Below are 13,928 nucleotides of genomic sequence, written 5' to 3'. Positions count from 1 at the left end.
TATACGCACGTGTACACACAGAGATAAAGATGCACACATGTGCACACATATCACACATACATAGGCTTATACACAATGTTTACTTGTAGTCAACACACTCATGCATGATATACATAGGAGTTGGTTATGGGCTACCATACCTCCAAGAGGGAACTCAATGCATTCACCTAAAGGAAGAGTAATAGAACACAACTGTCGTAGGGCACTTACCAATGCTTCAAACTTGAGTCCCTTGAGGCCTCCAAGCTCACTTGTTAAGCTCCAAACCTCCAAGCTTTACCTCTACGCTGTCATCGCAGAGTTGCTCACACCATCGCATAAGGCAATCACTCTCTCTCACTCTCCCACACAAGCAAGAGGCACAAATGCTAGAATGCTCTCTCAATCGCTCTCAAGGCACAAAGAATGCTAGAATGCTCTCTCTCTCAATCGCTCTCAAGGCACAAAGAAGAGCTCTCAATAGCACAAAGGGGGATTATGTCTTTTCATTATGAGAAAATGCCTTATATACATTTGGCCCTTATTCACACTTGGGAGCCCAAAACTTACTTAACTAAGGCCTTGGGTGTCCAATATCTCATAATGTTACAACTTTTATAGTGCTTTTTCATGACACTTATGTCCTGAATTGGAGGAGCATACTTGTTAACCCAAAATGGGATTAACAGCCCCCCTGATGTAGGTTATGTACTCAGAACCTATTACCGAGGTCTAAAGACCTGGTCACCGAACTCATGACGGTAGAAGTTTTGGCGTGACTGAAGCTTTTTGAGAGTTCTTTTGAATGTTGAGTGTGAACGCCAGAACCCTATGTCCACCACGTCTTCGAACAGGACATGCATGTATGCCATAAGATACCGTAGACGATGGTAATACAACATCATACCCCTGTAAAATGGGCCTTAATTCATATCAAATTGCAGTTGTTCAGCTTCATATCCATCATAGGACTCTTTAGGTTGATCAATTAGGACCACGAGCAATTTCAAAAATTGAACACTTGCCACGATTGTAGGGTCCGGGATACGGCACCATGCCTATATCCAAGTGAGCATCTGTTTCCTTTGCTCCCGTATGTTTATAAAGGTTACTGGCATGAAGCCTGGGAAATTGTAATAGACATGGGAGTCCTGCTGCTTGGCTTCTTGAAACTCCAATGGAGTCCATCTTCTCATTAGTGGCATGTATAATGGGTCAACTCGTTGAGTTGGTGGCGCGCACATATAGACTTGGTTGTACTATGGAATTGTTAAGTATTCTTATCTCCAGTTCCGACTGCATTCCAAAATCTTTTAATTTGGGATGTGCATCATCTGTGATAATAGCGGCATAGCTGCTCGTGTGTGTACTGGGTTTCTCCACTTGCAAAAGCAATAAGTGATCATGAAGGTGACAATTCTGATCTCCAGCAAGTTGGCCAATTGCGGATTGGCTAATTTTGTGTGTTGCACCACATCAGACCACAATGTACCCTCTCCAACCAAAGGGAGTAGTTCTTCTAAATCTGGGTGAGGCGCTTGTAGTAGAGGGTATGGTACATAAGGTTGTTTTGTTGGTGTGACCTTGGAGTAGGCTTCTGGTAGAATCCTTCGCGAGTTGGCTCAAATGGTGTTACTTGCATTAATACCTTGAACATCAGATTTGGCTTTAAGAGTGGATTTCTAACTCGAATGAAGCCTTCATATTCTCTACCAGACAATGACTCAAAACTTGTATCATCAGTAAAAGCCTCAATATTGTCTTGGGGAGGAACAATATAGCATACCTCATGAGGTTGCCGTTGGGGAGACGAGACTTCATAGACTCTTGAAGGTTAGGGATATCCTCAGGATTTATGTTAGTAGTATTAAAAGTGTAGAGTACATTGGTTAACATGGATTCTAAGTGTTTGTAGATATTAGAGTATAGTTTTAGAATTCCAAAAGGGTGATATAAGGTAGACTCACATAAGTTTAAATGCTGGTGAGTATTGTAGACTTCGAGCCACCCATGGATTATAATCCATTGATAGCTTTGTGCTACCACCTCGTAGTTGGCCGGTGTCTCGGGAATGTCATCTGCGACAAACAGGTCTAATTTTTAGACACTGTTGTCGAGAATTTTGAGTTTTACAGTACCCGACACCAACTACAAAGGTTTAACACAATAGGATGTAATGGATAAAAGTAAATATCCTGTGGATTAGTTAATATTATATCTCCCCACAAAATTTCCATTATAATAGTGGGGTCAGCATCGCGTTTAGTATTCTGCTTAATGAGGGTTAGTTCACCTAGGCCTATGTCCTCAGATAGATTTATATCGTTTTGAAGTAAGGAGAGGGGTTAGTGTAGACAAAAACAGAGTAAGAGTTTGAGGAGGGGCCCAAGGTGTTACAAGAAACTGACCTATCTCCGAGGCTCGCTCAAGGAGTAGGCGCATGTCATCCGTAGGCTCTTGCCATTGACTTCGGTCCTATATTGCCAATTGGCATTCCAACTCTTGTAGATGGGAGTCATTGGTGCTGAGGAGGTTTGATATTGCAGTTTCGTAGACCATCCTTGTAGCATCCAAATCCTTGAATTAGCAGATTGCTTCCTCTTGGGCATGTCTGGCTATGGCCTCTCTTTCGTGAGCTTCTGTGATTCTCTGAAGTCTTTTGACAACCAGCCTCTGACTGTCTTATAGCTACTGGTGGGTGACTTGTGCCATTGCCTCTTGGTGTGCTATCACCATCCTTTGCAACAACTCAACTTGACTGGCACTTATGGCATCATTAAGGGCTCTCACTTTCTCTGCATGTGCCTTGTTTGTTTGTTCTCTTTCTTGTTGTAAGTGAGTGGCCCTGCTTTTAGCTTCCTTCAGACTTGAGGATAACTGCTGGATCTGGCTTTGTAGCTCTTCTTCTTTGGCCATCGACTTGTTCTGGAGTTCTTGCACTTGCCGGGCATGAAAGGCTATGAGCTCCTGGTTGTGGGTAACCTCCTTCTGGAGTTGTTCCTTAGCCTGTTCTAGCTTTGCCTTAAGGTCCATGTTCTTTTTGATTCTCTGAACAATAGTTTGGCTTATAACCAAATTATTGCTTTTCAGTGACTTGTATCATGTCTCTTGCTCTCGGTGGCCTTCAGACTCTTCATGATGACATCCATGCGGCGTGGCCTCTGCTGCTGCCAAGTGTTCCTTTAAAGTCTGTCCTTGTGTGTTTGACTCGTGAACCTACTTCCAAAATGCATCGTTACGATCATGCAGCATGTGTGTAGTGAGGTGGTGGCAGCACCATACCCTTTTGCTCCTCCTCCCATAGTGGTGCACTTGTTCTTGCGGCCCCTTCCAGTCTAGCATGTGGCAGGGTCAAGAGTCTATCTAAACCTTCCATAGTTTCCTACATGAATTGTTCATAATCAATATTCTGTAGGAAGGATAGCTCGGGAAGTCTTTCTTCATCCTCTAAACGCCTTCGTTTGCACATGAGCTTCATGGATCTTCACTCCTTGGTCTTTTACCTGTATCTAAATGGGCTGCTGGATCTTGCATTGCGGTTGGTGTTGCTGTCTCAATTTCTTGTGACTCTTCAGCCGCACTGGGATTGATGCTGCTGTTTTTGGCTCCATTTCTGTGCAAGTGTGTCTGCCATTGTAGAATCCTTGAGTGGGGACAAGTTTGTGAAGATAAGCTGTGTCGGGCTCGGAGGCAGAGTAGTCTGCTCTGCGGTTTCTCTTAAGTGGCCTGATGTTATGGCTTACCACATAACCCTCCTTGAAACACATCCAAAAAGAGAATACCTGGTGAACCGCAATTGTCATCGTGAGGATCTTTCCAATGGTCAAGCTCATAACCCTTGAGGTCTCCAAGCTCTACAACTCCTTGAGAAGAAACTCCATCGCGTCTCCCGAGCGTTCACACCGTCGCATTGCACTACAGGTCCTGGTCCCTCCTCTCACCTCACTTCACTCACACACACTCACTAGCATGCATTAGGGAGAGAGATTAGCAAGAGGATTAGCAAGAGCAAGACTCAATTGCACAATGGGAGAGTATGTTGTATTATGACAGAAATTCACTTATATACATGGCCATAAGTGTTCACACTCGCTTAAACTGTGGCCAACCGGGCACTTTAGGCCCATAAGAGGCCTAATGCTATTACAATGACTACTCTCATAATATATCCATGAAGTACATCACTTAGGACTTCATCCTATCTTGCTACCATATGCTCTTGAAGCAGGAATTGCCATAAATACTCTGTCACACCATTACGGGCGCCTGTCCAAGTTGTAGCTTTGGACACTATTGCTTCATATCTTGAATGTATGACCCTTTGGTGTATCTACCATGACTCCTTGATGTAAGATAATGGTGGTAGCTCTTGTTAATCCTAGAATTGGATTAACATTCCCCCCTTCCTAATGGTAATCATGTCCTCGTTCGTGAAGACCTTTGTGTGGGGAGAATGAACAAGCTTTGTCGATGGCTTTGATGTTGAATGACGTTCAATGGTCTTTGTCACTCCGGAGGAAATAAGAAAAGTTAGTTAATGAACGAAGAGGTTAGCGGTTTATTGGAAATTTTTAACAGGGTGGGTTTTTTTGCGAATGATTGCATTTTCAGATATATTTTTTTGGGCTTAATTTGTTTTTGGCAATCATCGGCACGGTTACATGTGATTTTTGGCAATCATCGGCACGGTTACATGTGATTTTTGTTAGTAGGGACACTAAGAGATGTTAATAATGGGAGAGAAGAGAGAGAAGGATCTAGAGGAACGTAGACTTAATCATCAGAACGAGATGGTGATTCTTAGTTTCTCATTTGGTTCATTGAAGCTACATTCATCCTTTGAAGTAATTGGCTTGTGATGATGTCCCTTTGTGTGGCAGGATTCTTGTCAGATGTTGAGTAGGACTTGATCCTGTCTTCTTTTGCCCATGTGCTTTTTATGTTTTATGTATATTTAAGTGCTCTTAGAAGTAGATTTTCATGAAGTACAAGAATTGAGTCATACACTCTTATTGAACTACTCTGTGGTGTTGAAGTTGAGGATTGAAATAATTACATCGGCTTGCGAGGATAATATAGAGATCTTCACTAGGGATTGAAAATCATTGAGTTGTGAAGATTGTGGCATTGTTTGGAGAGGTTTGTAATTTGAAGGAAAATTCCAGGCGATGGGTTGTACCATTGACCGGGCTTTCGCCCACCATGGCCCCCCCATCAAGGGATGTACCTGGAAGTTGTTGATGGTGAGGCTTTGGTGCAAATATTCTCCAGTGTATGAGTATGGATACGTACTCACGAAGCAACTGCTACATTAATTGAGCCAAAATAATAGTAAGCAATAAGCTTAACAATTATATAGTGGCTATTACGTGATATGGCTTAATCCGTGACGGGGCTTAAATTGTGAAAGTGCAGGTTCTTAAGCCGTGAGATGGAACTCCATGAATTGTAATTCCGTGAGATGGAATCCCATGAATTTGCAGGTTTTGACCTCAAGGGTTTATTATTATTATTATTTTTTGGGTCATCTAGGTCATGATTTGCAAGCAACAGCTTCTTGAGCATTCATTTCTCACTTCTAGAGGGGTGACAAGAGCATTGTTATTTTGTTCTTGATGCGCTAGCACCTAAGTCTCCATATTTGTTCTTGAATTTGTTGCTAAAATGATGTCGAGGCAATAGGGAAGACTGCTGATTGTTTGCTTAACAGACAAGCTCTTGTGTTGGTGCAGAATGCACGAGAGTGGTTGAATGATTTGCTTGCTATTGTTTGGGCCTCCATTCTTGTAGAACTTTAGGTGAAGTTGTTGGGGTTGACGTCGGTGTGGTGAGGTTTTCTTCACATTGTTCAACTTTGGCAACCATATGATGGAATTACCATCATAGTATCCTTGTTGTTGAAGTACATGCACAGGCACCCATCTTTGATGAACACTATAATTTGGTGGCCGATGTGCTTGGTGTTGAGGCTTTTTTCTTTGTACAAGATTAGGGAACTTTGTTATGCGGTTGGGGACCCAAGCTTTAGTATTTCTTTGGTAGTACCCTTGTGTTTGCAGCAAAGTTTTTGGTACCCACATTTGTTGCATTGGTGGAGTTCTTTGAGGAACTTGCATAGACTTTTGTGAACGGTGTTGTGGAGTACTCTTCTTCTTCCTTGGCTTTCAAGTGCTACGTTGAGGAAGAGGTTTTGACTGTCAAGGCACCCAAATTTGATTGGCACCTTCTTTGAGGAACTCGCATAGACTTTTGTGAACGGTGTTGTGGAGTACTCTTCTTCTTTCTTGGCTTTCAAGTGCTACGTTGAGGAAGAGGTTTTGACTGTCAAGGCACCCAAATTTGATTGGCACCTTCTTTGAGGAACTCGCATAAACTTTTGTGAACGGTGTTGTGGAGTACTCTTCTTCTTCCTTGGCTTTCAAGTGCTACGTTGAGGAAGAGGTTTTGACTATCAAGGCACCCAAATTTGATTTGCACCTTCATAGTAGCCTTGAGCTACAAGTAGCTGCTTCTCCACCCACATTTTGATACTATTAAGATATCATGATTGTGGGAGTCTTGGTGGAGTTTTCTTTAGGGTTGATATGGAAGGTTTGGGGCCCTCCTTGACTTTGGCTGGTGTGCTGAGGCTGTAGGTTTGAGACTCCTGGGCATTGTTGATAATGGAGAGGTTAGAGTCTCTTATGGAGTAGCTGTCGATGATGAGGCCTTTGATGAGCATGTTGTTGTCTCCTTTGGTGAAGTTTGTCGATGAAGATGCATAGGCTCCGGGGTATTTCCTTTGAGTTTCCTATTAGAGATAGATGGTTTGGCTCTGGGAACTTCTTTAGGAATAGCTGCTGATGGTGAGGTCTTGGTATCAAACTTCGTAGGTGAGGATGGGATTGAAGGAGTAGATGCTTTATTAGAGTCAGTCGTTGGCGTAGATGGTAGTTCATTGTGTAGAGGGGCTTTTGTGGAAGATCTTGTATCCTTTTGCATTTAGCATCATCGATATCCATTAAAGTTGGATCCTCTTCTTCGCAGTATGGTATTGTCAACTTTTTTTTGTTGACCATTATGATGACTCTATCGCTAGCAAAGCATAGTGGTGCTTGAGCAGCAATAATCCATTTATGCCCCAAGATTAAAGCATAGTGGTGCTTGAGAAGCAACAGTCCATTTATGCCCCAAGATTAAATCTACTTCCAACACATACTCAACCACCAAAAAACAAGTGAGGGGGTTAGTTTCAATATACATTGTATGTTCAAAGTACCCCAAACATGGCATGTTCAAGTCTTGTGTAAAGGTAATCCTTTCAGGATGTGCCGTTGAGTGTTGGTTGACCTAACAAATCCCATAGCTCGAGGGTCATGAGATTGTTTTCGCGTGTTGGATAAAGTTGTGCTTGAGCTGTGGTGATTTTATTTGAAATTTCCAATCCAACCAAAATCCTCCCAAGGATCTTTTCAGTAAGATATGTTGGAAGTTCCTGCTCTCCTGCAAGGTTTCTTCCTCCTATAATAGCAGTTGTACATTGCCTGCAGGAGTGTTCAAGGTGACTGTTTGCATGGATACATCTAGTGAATACAATGATTCACTTATCCAAGGTCCGCCAGTTTTTCATTATGTTTACCCATGCGACGAGATCGAATTTTCTTTTGGGTTTTTGTATTCTATGTCGCACGTATGGGTGTTGAGGTTTGTGTGGTGGTCTTTGAGGTGGATGCTTCTACATCATGTATAGCTTTTGTCTCTTTCGTGTTTATGTCCTATTTTGGGTTTATGTCCTCTCTATAGATTCCTTTTCCCTGTCTTTTAATTCGACCTTGGTTTTGACAGTTTGTTGTCCTTTGTTTTTCTTGGGTTTAGAAGGTTTTGTTTTCTCTTTTGGGTTCTGTTTTTAAAGCATGTTCTTCTACCCATGTTGAGGTATTGTCTTTTACATTCTTTTTTATTGTTTGTCATGCCTTGGCTTGTAAACGTGTAAGCACATTCAAGGGCACCGTGGAAAATTACCCATTTTGTACACTTAAGATGTTAAGAGTTGTGTTTTATGAGACAAGTTACATTGAAGCAACTCGTCTTGTGAAATCTTGGAACATGTGATCAATGCCACATCGTTCACACATGGGTCACAAGGTGTCAGTGACTATGGGCATGGAAGTATTCCAAACTATGCACTCTACCACCTTGTGAGGTCCACGACGATAGAAACACTGAAGTGTCTATTAATAGCTTCCTAGGCAATTTCTACCCTTTGGACTGTTTCTGTTTGGTGCATGGGAGATGGAGGTTTTGAGTCCATTATGGATGAAGAGGGACACTTTTTAGTATCATGATCAAAGGTTTTACAATATATGCAGTATAGAAGAACAGGTGCCTTGTATGCACAATGAGGATTGGGATGATCGTAGTGATTGCACTCAACACAAGGCATTTCGCTCCTCACTTTTAAAGACATTAACGATGTCTAGGCTTGAAGGTTTTCATCCTCTCTTATAGATGTCCGCTGTAAGGTTTTAAGCAAGGCTACATAAAATTCAGGGAATGTTAATTCCAAGATCGATCGTTCTTTTGCCCATTGCTTCATTGGGTTTAGATGAGAAACACCTTGTAGCATGATCATCTTCTAAGATGTTGTCGTCTAAACATATTGCTTGTTTGCAACATTGATTGAATGTTTTTGGATTGGTTACAATGATCAAGTTGTGTAAGTCGTTATTCTTCAAGCCCCTCATGAAATATCTTCTCAATTGAACATTGTTTAATTTTTCCCATGACTCACAACGTGAGTCCAAGAGTTTTATCCTAAGGATAAAATCTCTAATGGATTCATTTGGTTGATGCTCAATTGAATAGATTTTTGTTACTGCACTCCATCGATCACCTTGTCTGAAAAAGCCATGTATAAAGGCTGATTTCAAGGTTTTGAAGTTGGTCTTGATCGTCGACATCAATGCGATGAACCATCGATTAGCTTTTCCCTCTACGCATAAGTTCAACGCATGTACCTTAGTGGGGCAGTTGGGATTTCCATAGATTAGAGGCAAAACGATGGAAAAAGGCAAGGGATGGCTCCCCGGTGCGCGGCGCCAAAAATGTTATGGGTCATCCTAACCCTCCTTGAAACACATCAAAAAAGAGATTACCTGGTGAACCGCAACTGTCGTGAGGATCTTTTAAATGGCCGAGCTCGTAACCCTTGAGGTCTCCAAGCTCTATAACTCCTTGAGAAGCAATTCCACTGCATCTCCACCCGCGAGCATTGTGACACCGCGGCATTGCACTACGGATCCTCATCCCTCCTCTCACCTCACTTCACTCACACACACTCACTAGTATGCATTAGGGAGAGAGATTAGCAAGAGCAAGACTCAATTGCACAATGGGAGAGTATGTTGTATTATGAGAGAAATTCACTTATATACATGGCCATAAGTGTTCACACTCACTTAAATTGTGGTCGGCCGGGCACTTTAGGCAATTAAGAGACCTAATGCTATTACAATGACTACTCTCATAATATATCCATGAAGTACATCACTTAGGACTTCATCCTATGTTGCTACCACATGCTCTTGAAGTGGGAATCGCCATAAATACTCTGTCACACCATTTACGGGCGCTCGTCCAAGTTGTAGCTTTGGACACTATTGCTTCATATCTTGAATGTATGACCCTTTGGTGTATCTACCATGACTCCTTGATGTAAGATAATGGTGGTAGCTCTTGTTAATCCTAGAATTGGATTAACACCTGATTTTGACAGTGGCTTCTTGCAGCGTCAGTACTTCCTGGTATGATCTAATTTCATACGCCGTCTCAGCCTCTATCCTCTGTGATTCTGTTCCATCTCATCACATCTATCCACATTTATCCTCATCACATCTCATCCATTCGCATCTACCCATATCCACATCACATCACATCACATTCATTCACATTTCATCCATTCATATCTACCCCGATCCACATCACATCCATTTCACATCACATCTCATTCATTCACATCTATCCCGATTCACATCTTATCCTTTCACATCACATCTCATCCATTCACTTCACATCTCATCCATACACATCTATCCCGATTCACATCACATCACATTCATTTCACATCACATCTCATTCATTCACGTCTATCCCAATTCACATCACATCACATCCACTCACATCACATCTCTTCCATTCACATCTATCCCAATTCACATCACATCACATCCACTCACATCACATCTCTTCCATTCACATCTATCCCAACTCACATCACATCACATCCACTCACATCACATCTCTTCCATTCACATCTATCCCAACTCACATCACATCACATCCACTCACATCACATCTCTTCCATTCACATCTATCCTAACTCACATCACATCACATCCACACACATCACATCTCTTCCATTCACATCTATCCCAATTCACATCACATCACATCCGCTTACATCACATCTCTTCCATTCACATCCCATCTCACTCATTCACATCTACCCCGATCCACATCACATCCATTCTCATCACATCTCACCCATTCACATCTACCCCGATCTAGATCACATCCATTCACATCTATCCTGATTCACATCACATCACATCACATCCATTCACATCTATCCTAATTCACATCACATCACATCACATCCATTCTCATCACATCTCATCCATTCACATCCATCACATTCATTGTATCCCCATCCCATCACATATATTCTATCTACATTACATCACATCCACATCTATCCATATCATATCTCATTCATTCCATCCACATTACATCACATCCACATCCATCCATATCTCATCACATCCATACACATTCCATCTCATTCATCCACATACATCCAGACATTCACATGCACGTCTATTCACATCCATCCATTCATTCACATTCACATCCATATATATTCACATCACATCAGATTTCATCCACATCTCATCACATTTACATCCTCGTCCCTTTACACCACACCACATCTCATCCACATCCACATCCACATCCATTTACATCACATCACATCCTTTCACATAACCTCACATCTCATTCTCATCTCATCATTCACATCCACATTCATTTACATCACATCCACATTCATTTACATCACATTCTTTCACATACACATCCACATCCATTTACTTTACATCTCATCCTTTCACATAACCTCACATCGGTCGGCCGAGGTCTTGACCAACCTCAGTTTGATTTAAATGATGAGCTTCCAGTACAGTGGATGAGGGACCAAGGAAGCGGCCTATGAGTGAAGCGCTAGGTGACAAAAATGAGTAAATGCTCACATAAGATGAAGAGTTGACTGAGTACAAGGTTTATTAGTTAAAAATTAAGAGATATTTAGAGGAAATGATGCATTTTTGACACCTTAGTGTGGGGATCTCCCCTCATGAAGGAGGTGCCTATTTCACATGTGTGGGGGGAGTTTTAAACTAAAAAATAATGAGATATTTTCATCTCTCCTCTCTCCTGTTTCAACTAGATCCAAAAAGTAAGCTAAACTCACCTAAAAATGGTCAAAAATTGACCAAGCTGATCTAGAAAATTCTAGAATCAGTTTACTTGGTTAGAGGCTCACTTTTTCCTATAAATAGAAGCCTCCCCCTTTGTAAAAGCTTAATGGTGTTTATGCACTGTTAGTCTACTCCTACCCCAGAGCCATTTACATTGAATTTTCTTGATAATTCAATTGTTTTTTGCTTAATCCTCTCCAAAGTAATTGGTGGCCACTCTTGCTTCAAACAAGAGTAGAACCCTCAATCCCTCAAGCCAAAGGAAAGCTTACAACTCCATGTAAGCTAAATTTTTCTTGATAATTCAATTGTTTTTTGCTTAATCCTCTCCAAAGTAATTGGTGGCCACTCTTGCTTCAAACAAGAGTAGAACCCTCAATCCCTTAAGCCAAAGGAAAGCTTACAACTCCATGTAAGCTAAATTTTTCTTACTTTTTAATTTTAAATCTATGGTTTTCATGGTTTTCTTGTTTTACAGTTGATTGAAGTAAATTCTAATGCTATGCCTTGATGAAAATGCAAGCCCCCCCTTCTCTTCTTTACAATTCAGCCCTTCTTTATCCTAGAATGATTAACAAAAAGATTAATTAAACTTATAGTCAGCCATACAAAGGAAGTTAGGGTAAAATTTTCTAGAATTTTATGGAAAAGAAAGTTTATTTTTATGTTATTCCAAAAGAGTAATTCCCACCGTTTGTGCATTCTAAAAGAAATATTCTAATTTACTCCATGTACATATTCACCTATGAATATGCATGAATATGCATGGATATCATTGATATTAATTATAAAAATTAATTTCTATGCATAGAAAGATGCATAATGGAAATTTTTATTATAAAAGTGTTGTTTTTATTGAATTTAATTTCTATGCATAGAAGGATGCATAATGGAAAAAAATATATTATAAAAGTGTTATTCTCATTAAAATTGATTTTATGCATAGAAAGATGCATAAAGGATTTATTTTTAGTTCAAAAGTGTTATTCTCATTAAAATTGATTTTATGCATAGAAAGATGCATAAAGGATTTGTTTTTATTTCAAAAGTGTTTTTCAAAAGTGTTATTCTCAATAAAGTTGATTTTTATGCATAAATAGATGCAAAAAAAAAGATTTTTATAAAAGTTTTATTCCCACTGAGGTTGATTTTTATGCATAAATAAATGCGTAAAGAATCTTTATATTAAAATTAGAATTCTATTAAATTCTATGAATAGATGTAATGAGATGTGATAAGAATCAGATAGGTGTGAATGAATGGATGGATGGATGTGATGTGAATAGAGGTGAATAGATGTAATGAGATGTGATGAGAATCAGATAGGTGTGAATGAATGGATGGATGGATGTGATGTGAGAATAGAGGTGATGAGATGTGAGGTGAATAGATGTAATGAGATGTGATGAGAATCAAATAGGTGTGAATGAATGGATGGATGGATGTGATGTGAATAGAGGTGATGAGATGTGAGGTGAATAGATGTAATGAGATGTGATGAGAATCAGATAGGTGTGAATGAATGGATGGATGGATGTGATGTGAATAGAGGTGATGAGATGTGAGGTGAATAGATGTAGATGTGATGAGAATCAGATAGGTGTGAATGAATGGATGGATGGATGTGATGTGAATAGAGGTGATGAGATGTGAGGTGAATAGATGTAATGAGATGTGATGAGAATCAGATAGGTGTGAATGAATGGATGGATGGATGTGATGTGAATAGAGGTGATGAGAATCGGATAGGTGTGAATGAATGGATGGATGGATGTGATGTGAATAGAGGTGATGAGATGTGAGGTGAATAGATGTAATGAGATGTGATGAGAATCAGATAGGTTTGAATGAATGGATGGATGGATGTGATGTAAATAGAGGTGATAAGATGCGAGGTGAATAGAGCTGATGAGATGTGAGGTGAATAGGGGTGATGAGATGTGAGGTGAATAGATGTGAGAAAATTTGATGTGAATAAAATAGATGTGAATAAATGGATGAGATGTGATGTCATGTGAGGTGAATAGATGTAGATGTGATGAGAATCAGATAGATGTGAATGAATGGATGGATGGATGTGATGTGAATAGAGGTGATGAGATGCGAGGTGAATAGATGTAATGAGATGTGATGAGAATCAGATAGGTGTGAATGAATGGATGGATGGATGTGATGTAAATAGAGGTGATGAGATGTGAGGTGAATAGATGTAATGAGAGGTGATGAGAATCAGATAGGTTTGAATGAATGGATGAGAATCAAATAGGTTTGAATGAATGGATGGATGGATGTGATGATGTGAATAGAGGTGATGAGATGTGAGGTGAATAGATGTGAGAAAATGTGATGTGAATCAAATAGATGTGAATAAATGGCTGAGATGTGATGTCATGTGAATCAGGATGTAAATGAATGATATGGGATATGAGTGGATGG

The sequence above is a fragment of the Cibotium barometz genome, chromosome 2, assembly GCF_041138505.1.
Source record: "Cibotium barometz isolate CiBa-2024 chromosome 2, ASM4113850v1, whole genome shotgun sequence".
NCBI classification, from domain to species: domain Eukaryota; kingdom Viridiplantae; phylum Streptophyta; class Polypodiopsida; order Cyatheales; family Cibotiaceae; genus Cibotium; species Cibotium barometz.
The sequence above is the reverse complement of the archived record's forward strand: the minus strand, read 5'-3'. Positions refer to the sequence as shown.